Genomic DNA, 8,147 nt, shown 5'->3' on the forward strand with positions numbered 1-8,147 from the left:
GAACACACACTTGAACGCTTCTGGTATCTATTTAATGCAAATTCGAATCGTAATGTCATTTCTAGATCAAACTCTTGAGGATTTTTTTTTACACGAAACTCGTATTCATGCATCGATAAATGCGCAGTTCACACAATGAACGATTGAGGTTAACACTAACGTACACCACTCGTTTATTACGCAGAAACGACCAGCAAGTCACCATGGTTGCCAGCTTTCCTGTTGTTGTCTGCCACCTTCTTGAAAGCGACATCTTCGGCTTCTCTTTCCTCCGTGGACGGTTCGTAGAGTTATTAATAAGTTCATTCCCATTGAGGACGGTGCCTACTAATTCAAAGGTTATTTTTCCCCGGTTTATGATTATGCAGGAAATGTATGATCTTATTCTTGAAGTATCTTTGAAAAATGCGTGGTTACCCCCAATTTTCTTTTTGGATTTCAATAACACTTGTTAAGATCTACATTTCCTGCATAATCACACACCGGGGCAAAAATATCTTTAATTAGTAGGCACCGTCCTTAAGTGAGGCACGGGTTTTTAGAGAGGACGACACTTGATTTACATTCGGAAAGCCGGATAGGTTTTGGGGTGGAAAGTGGGCCACATGGAGCACTCTCTTAAGATATTATTTAATTTTAAACTGGATTAGCGTGGTGGTAAGGTCGCTTTTGACCAATGCGCCCCGGATTCGAATCCCGAACTCGAAGTCGTTGTGAATTGTATTTAGTTTTGTATTTAACTCCATGAGCTCTCTTTGCCGGGTTTCCCTCTCTTTAAAAAAATCTATTTCTTTAGTAAGAATAACTGACGAGAGTGTAGTGTAACGTGAAGTGCTAGATTCCCTAGATAACCGTTGAAACAAACAACAACAACAACATTTATTTAAACACGATAAAAATTACAGCGGAGCTGATGTGGTCGTGGTCGTGTTCATAACCTTTCCTTGTACTTGTACATGTTCATTGCCGTGACTTTAACATCTTCAATTTCCACAGCCTGCGCCCGTCTGACCTTGTAGCTCAGTCTGTAGAGCGGCGGATATCTAACCCGAAGGTCGTGGTTCAATTCCAACCCTGGTCAGAGTTTTTCTCTGTCCTTGTGTGGGCCCAGTTCCATCAGTAGGGTTAACGCTCACATGGTTCATATGTGATAGAAAAATAGAACTTCACGTTAAAATACACTCTCATCAGTTAATTCTGTTTAAAATATAAGTGCTACACGGCCAACGTTTTTATAAACGTAACCTTTCCTTGTACTTGCACATGTTTATTGCCGTGACTTTAACATCTTTAGTTCCCACGGCCTGCTCCCGTTTGTATAAACGTAACCTTTCCCTCTATTTCTTTAGTAGTTTGTTTATGGTTTTCTTAAGGAGTTTTGTCCACAATTGTGGTTTGGTCTTCCCTATCAGATTCAAGCCTAAAATATCATTGGCCGTGTGTCAATTAAGACTTTTACTTTTAATACCTTACTTTTCGAAGTTGTCGTTCAGGTTATTGACGTGCACGAGGGTCAAAATTCTACCTTGGAAAAGAGGTGGTTCTTCAGGATTGTAAGTACGTGTGCCGTTGTGTAGCGAATCAGGGTTATTCCTTCTTTATGTGCGAGCCACTGTGCAAGGCCCACTATGACGTCATGTGTGCGAATGGCGAGGAACCTGTCCTTGAAATGGAGGACACTTCAGTACCGCAATGCAAGTGCCCAAGAAACCGCTGCCCTGAGAGACAATCCGTGGCTCACTCTATAAAGTACGTACCTCTTTGTCCTTCTTTGTCTAATTCTTAAGGACAGGTGTCTTTTCTATGAGAGTTTTGATACTGAAACAATCCTGAAGTTTACGAATGCCACACAACGTCAAGGCTTAAGCATTGAGATGAATTTCCCGTAAATGAAACGTTCACGGCGGGTTTTGTTCTTAAAACTAGCACACTATTTTTTGAAAGAGAGAAAAGACCCTCGCACTTTTCAGAACAATTTAAGCAATTGTCTCTTATAGACATTTGAAAAATTCAGGTTGCTCCAACGGAATCGCGTAACTCATGACCTCTGCGATGTCGATGCAATGCTCTACCGAGCTTCGAAGCCACACAGTTTTGTTGGTTTAGCACCCACGGTCTACTTTAGCCGAAATACAAGCACCATCCGTGTAGGTTCTTAAGAGAAAATATTCTTTCTGACTTGACTGTCTATTATTTTATGCAGTAATGGAACAGATAGCGGTTACTTTGAGCCTGACTGGGACGTAGAGATGGAGAAATATTAACCTGGCTCCACATTGAGCGACTTCCGAAACCTCGCTTTGCAGGGTTAGTAATCAACATGTCTTTTAAGTTTTATAATATGAAAACTGAAATTGAATGACCAATTAGGAGAACAGCTTCCACAAAGCACTACATATGAAGTGGCTAATGAATTTTATGAGCTCTCGCCGAGGATGCTACAAAGTTCTGCCGTGAAACGGCGAAGAATCACATGTTCAAAAGGAGACTCATTCGAAATAGCCTCCAACGGACTTCCCTCCCATTGACCTTCTAAAAAACATCCCTTTTAAAATAGTGGCTAATGTCTTATTTGGTTGGATAAAAGGATTGATCACATTATCAAACAAAACAAAGAATTTTTAATTTCCATTTTCAACAGTTTTTGGCGCCGCCATTTTGGATTTCATAACTCATTAGCTGCTTCTTTGATTTCTCAATTTCATCTTTCATTTCGCGAAAGTAAATTCAACACCAAAAAACCCATCTATTTTACCGGTTAACTCCTTCCAAAGCACAAGCTGCATAAATTTGACGACTTGGACTGTCGTTTGTCCCATGGCTCGACCGAGTTCAAGGCATGGGTCTATACTTGGGGTACACCTCACTCTTTTTCATGCCAGCTTTTAAAGAATTTTGGAACTCAAAGCTTATCAAGGAACTTTTAGGAACAGGTTTTTCCCACGAAAAGTATCATGTTTCCCATTACGCTGAGATAGCTTTTTAAATGATTGGCTTTTACAATAATGGGCGTACTGAATCTTCTAAGGGAGGGAGGGGAAGGGGCTGATTCCCTAGTCCAAGTATATTGGCCACCTCCTTTACATTCTTTTGTATTTATGTTAATTAGACCTACTGCCCTCATTTTGAAACAAATAGTCTTTTGCAATTTGCTCGTCTTAGCGAGGCTAGAAAAACTTAGTAGTATTAAAACAGAGGAATAATTTATTTGGCCGCCATTATGAAAGAGGTCAATGGGAGATAGAAGCTGTCATTGATGAGCTCCAGCTTCCACAGATTGTGCTCGGCAACGTTTCGGCAACTTATTGTGTTTGGAGCATTTTTTAAATTAATGGCCCCAGCAACTTCAAGGAATTGCCCACAGCAAAAGCCTAATTTTCGGAAATTACTAGTGAAAACTTGGGAAGAAGGGAAGAACGTGTTTTGCATATGTTTGTCCCGAATAATTCGTGCAGAAACCAGATTAGCCGATCACTGAATTCGGCTCGAGACGTAATAATTGTGCAAAAAAACTGCATGTTAATTGTTAAATAATTGAGGTTATGTATGAAAACTGAGAAGTCATTAAGTCAATGAGGTGGCTGAAGCAACCGCTATATACTTAAAATTTGCTAGAAACTAGAGAGTGTTTAAAGTAGGTTATATCTTGCTTTGTACTCTTTCTTTTGTGTACAACTTTTCACATTTTAAGGTGCAACTTTTTCGATGTTCGAGCAATTTTTGTGCTGCTTTTGAAAGTGAGATTTAAAAGTGAAAACGTGAAATATGCTCGCTTTAGGTTCAGAGATTATTCTCAGCAGACAAATATATTTGAGTTCGGGGTACATAAAGCAAACAGTATTTCAATTCCCAAGGGACTCATTTATGGCATATACCCTTAGTAATAGACCTCTTTCATCCGTGGCGGCCAAATAAAATATTCTTTCATTTTAATGCTAATAAGCCTTTCTAGCCTCGCTGCGACGACCAAATTTCTAAAGAATGATTGTTCCAAAATGAGGGCAGTAGGTCTAATTAACATAAAGACATTCTATTCTTCACAATCCTGACGCGATCGATGTGCCGTTTGAATGGGATATTCGCATGATGATGCTATTTGACTACCAGTACCAGAATCCTTCAGGTTTTGCTTGTCTCATGCTAATTAGAGCTGTTGTTATTTTACCCCACTGGGAATACAGAATTTAAATAAGAAAAGAAAAACAAACTGAATTCTGAAACCGTGAAAGTTGCCTATAGACCACTTTCATAAATGGCGACCAACTTTACATTATTTTGTATTTATGTTAATTAGACCTACTGCCCTCGTTTTGAAACAAATATTCTTTTGAAATTTGCTCGTCGTAGCGAGGTTAGTAGGGCTTATTAGCATTAAAACAAAAGAACAATTTATTTGGCCGCCATTATGAAAGAGGTCTATTCGTGAGCATTCGGGCTTTGGGAAGTTGGCGCATGCGCAGACCAAAATGCAACCAGTCACAGTACCCTTGCACGCGTTGCCAGATGCAGCCACCAAAGTCCCAAACTAGGTTTTTCGGGCAAATTATTTTTTCATAAAACATAGTCAGGCTAAGGCGGTAAGTGGCTATGAGAAACAGATTTATTTTTCTTGGTTCCCGTGATTAAATATTCGCAATTCTTTAAGTAACTGGAAATTAACGTAAAAATAATTATTCTCCTCTACCATGACGGGCACACAAATCTTATTACTGTTCCTTACCTTTGTTTTTTTTCCTGCAGGATCCTTTACTGTTGAGTTGAACTGCTCAAGTTATTTGCAAGAAGCTATGTTTCGCTTTGGTGATACAGTATGCATGATTGCAAAATGAAGCTGTTGTTTCTTGTTACCGACCATGATTAAATGTCACGGAGAAATGCGTGATTACTTTCCTGAAGCTACACATCCCCAGCATAGAATCTTATTTCACACCTTCGACACTAACAGAGTGTTAAACTCAATTCAAATAATCTCATAATAACCTGCAAGAGTATGTGCACGGCGGCCATATTGGAGGACCGAAACAAAACAATGATATTCCTTTGGGGAATAAATGTTATTTTTATGCAAATATCTTTAATTGTTTTGGTCCTCCAACATGGCCGCAGTGCACATACGCTATAGGATCAAGCGGTTGTTACCATGACAATGCGCTATTGTAAAGAAAAGGATCCCTTTGGTTATCAAAATTCACTTTCAAGGACAGTGCCTGCTAATTCAAAGATATTCTTGCCCAGGTTTATGATTATGCAGGAAATGTAGTTCTCAACAAGTGTCGTTGAAATCCAAAAAGAAAATTAGGGGTAACCATGCATTTTTCAAAGATAATTATTAATAATATTTGTAAACAGCTTTAAACACAAAGCAATGTATAGAGTTCTCTCTCAAATTAAAGCTTAATTATCTCTCAAAAATGCATGGTTGCCCCCAATTTTCTTTTTGGATACCAAGAGTACTTACTAAGATCTACTTTCTCCGGGTAGTTTTAAGCCGCGCAAAAATATCCCTGTATTAGTAAACATCACCGATAGGAAACCCGAGTATCCCGAGATGCGCAGAGCGGATGCGCAATAACAATAGTAGGCACCGTCCTTAAATTCGGGCTTAGTGGGTAGAAAATATACTGGGCGAAGTGTTCAGTTGTTTGTGTTGCTAATTTTAAATTGTGGTCCTCCTTGGTGATTATCAAATGGTTTATTTCAGAGTGTTACCAAAACTGGGTTCCACCAAAAACAGAAGCAAATACCGTTTTGTAGAGTAGTGCTTTTTCTCTGGAGAGAAGACCATTCTTTCCTTTTTTTGTATTTTATTTGTTTTTTTCTCTTCAGGGACTTGTATATAAAGCCCTATTCACACGGCATAAACTAACCTGGGTTCAACCGGGTTCAAATAAACCCGGGTTCCCCCCTACTTTGTTTACACGGAGAAGTGCAGAAAACTGATGTAAACACGTACCTTGGGGCGAACCCTTGAGACGAGCCCGGGTTTGTTTTTACACGCATGCACATTTGTTTCCAGAACAGGACTTTAAATGTAGCAATAGCGGCAATATGGCGGAAGATAATTCTTTATTTAAAGGCAAATTTTGACCAAACAATAAAAGCACTCCGCCTACGGAGTCGTGCTTTCATCTGCTTCTCGGTGTTTGGAACCCCCGATGAAGCACTTGCACTCGTTTTTGACATATTACACTGAACAATTCAATCTTTGGAAAACCATGGAAAACCTGGTGAGCAAAGAGTTACTGTGAGAAAGTGAAGAAGACACGTTAAGAAAGCTAATCGCGAGCATCTTTGCAAGAGCAGAGGAATTCGAAGAAGACCCCCATGTAATGCAAATGATAACTCTTCCTCAGCGTCAGAAAAGTATCTACATTAAAACCAAGTTTTCCGGGAACAAATGACCTAATGTTGTACCTAATTCAAATCGCTGGGGGTTAATATTATTTGTGCATTATATTTTCATTATTATGCATTATAATGTGAAACAAGTTTTAGCAAGCGTTTTACCGTGTAACGTAAAAGGTCGAAACTTGTTCTCTAACATTGAAACCGGTCTCGACATGTTGTTACCAGATTCCTGCAAAACAAGTCGATGCTACAAGCAGTTGCAAAAAGAGTTGAGACACTCACTGTTGATAACCGTACAATGCGTGGAATTCAAGTCAGCGCATCTCCAACCCCCCTTCCCCCCAACCAAAGTTATTTCCATTTCCACTTGGTACTCAGACTAAAGGGTATCAACATTGAAAAAGGGGAGGGGGGAGGGAGGGGCATTCATCCTTTTCTTATGAACTAGAAGAGGGGTTTTAGGAAGAAGAGGTGGGTTTTCCATTCAGTGTCTCAACCTTTTTGCAATTGCTTGTCTAGTTGTTTTACCGCCGTATTGCCGGGTTGTCTATTTGTTTTTTGGGGCGAGACCTTGCATATATGACAGTTGTATTGTAAGCTTAGGGGAGTGACAGGCAAGCTTAGTGGCAGTAAGCTTAGGGGAGTGACAGGCAAGACTTTAACCGACACGGAAGAAAAAAAAAATAACACCGAACAAATGCCCTTCTAGACTGGGTTTGCCATACGGCAACCTAGTAATAACACTGTCGCGGAATAGCCACGCCGGGGAATAGCTTGCCATCATGTTTCTGCATTAATGCAGCGCCAATATCACTGTCGGAAGCATCAGTCTGCAGAAAGTAGGTTTTCCTTGAATCTGGCAGTCGAAGGACTGGTTCCTTTGTTAGGAGGGCCTTGATACTCTGATAGGCTTTCTCCTGTGCCTCACCCCATTCAACTTTGTTAGGTTGGCCTTTACGCGTGAGGTCTGACAGCGGGGCTGCTAATGCTGCGAAGTTAGGGATAAAATCTCTGTAATATCCAGCCAAACCCATGAACGATCTTATCTGCTTCTTAGTAGTTGGTCTTGGAGCATCTCTAATCTTCGTCACGTTGTCTTTATGAAGACCAATTAACCCTTCCTCCAAACGGTGACCAAGAAAATCAACAGTGTTGACTCTAAAAAGACATTTAGTCGGTCTTATGGTCATTCCAGCAGCTAATAGTCTTCTAAACAACTCTCGAAGCGCCTTGATGTGCTCTTCCCACGTACAGGTGTGAACCAAAATGTCATCCCAATAAAATTCAACGTTGTCCAGTCCAAGCAATAGCTTCTTCATGACTCTCTTTAAGGTCGCTGCGGAGTTGATCATACCAAACGGCATCTTCAGGAATTCATACGATCCGTCAGGCGTCACAAAAGCGGTCTTCGGTATACCTCCTCAGGAATAGAAATTTGCCAGTAGCCCTTGCTCAGATCAATTCTGGTAAAATACTTGTCACCATTCAACTTCTGGAACAAATGCTTAGCAGTTGGCGTAGGCTCAGGATCAAACACGGTTAACTTGTTCAGTTTACGATAGTCCACGCACACACGATTTGAGTTGTCTTTTTTCTTAACAACTACAACAGACGAAGCATAGGGCAAACTTGATTCTCTTATGACTCCCATCTTCATCATGTCTGTAGTATCCTTCTTCAGCGATTCTCTTAAGCTATACGGTACTGGGTATGGTCTTGATCTAACTGGTTGGTCGGATGTAAGCTTGATATGATGCTGGGCCAAACTTGTTGTGCCTGGGGCTTCTGTGAACAAGCTT

This window comes from Montipora capricornis, chromosome 12 (genome assembly GCF_036669925.1).
Source record: "Montipora capricornis isolate CH-2021 chromosome 12, ASM3666992v2, whole genome shotgun sequence".
Classification (NCBI taxonomy): Eukaryota; Metazoa; Cnidaria; class Anthozoa; order Scleractinia; family Acroporidae; genus Montipora; species Montipora capricornis.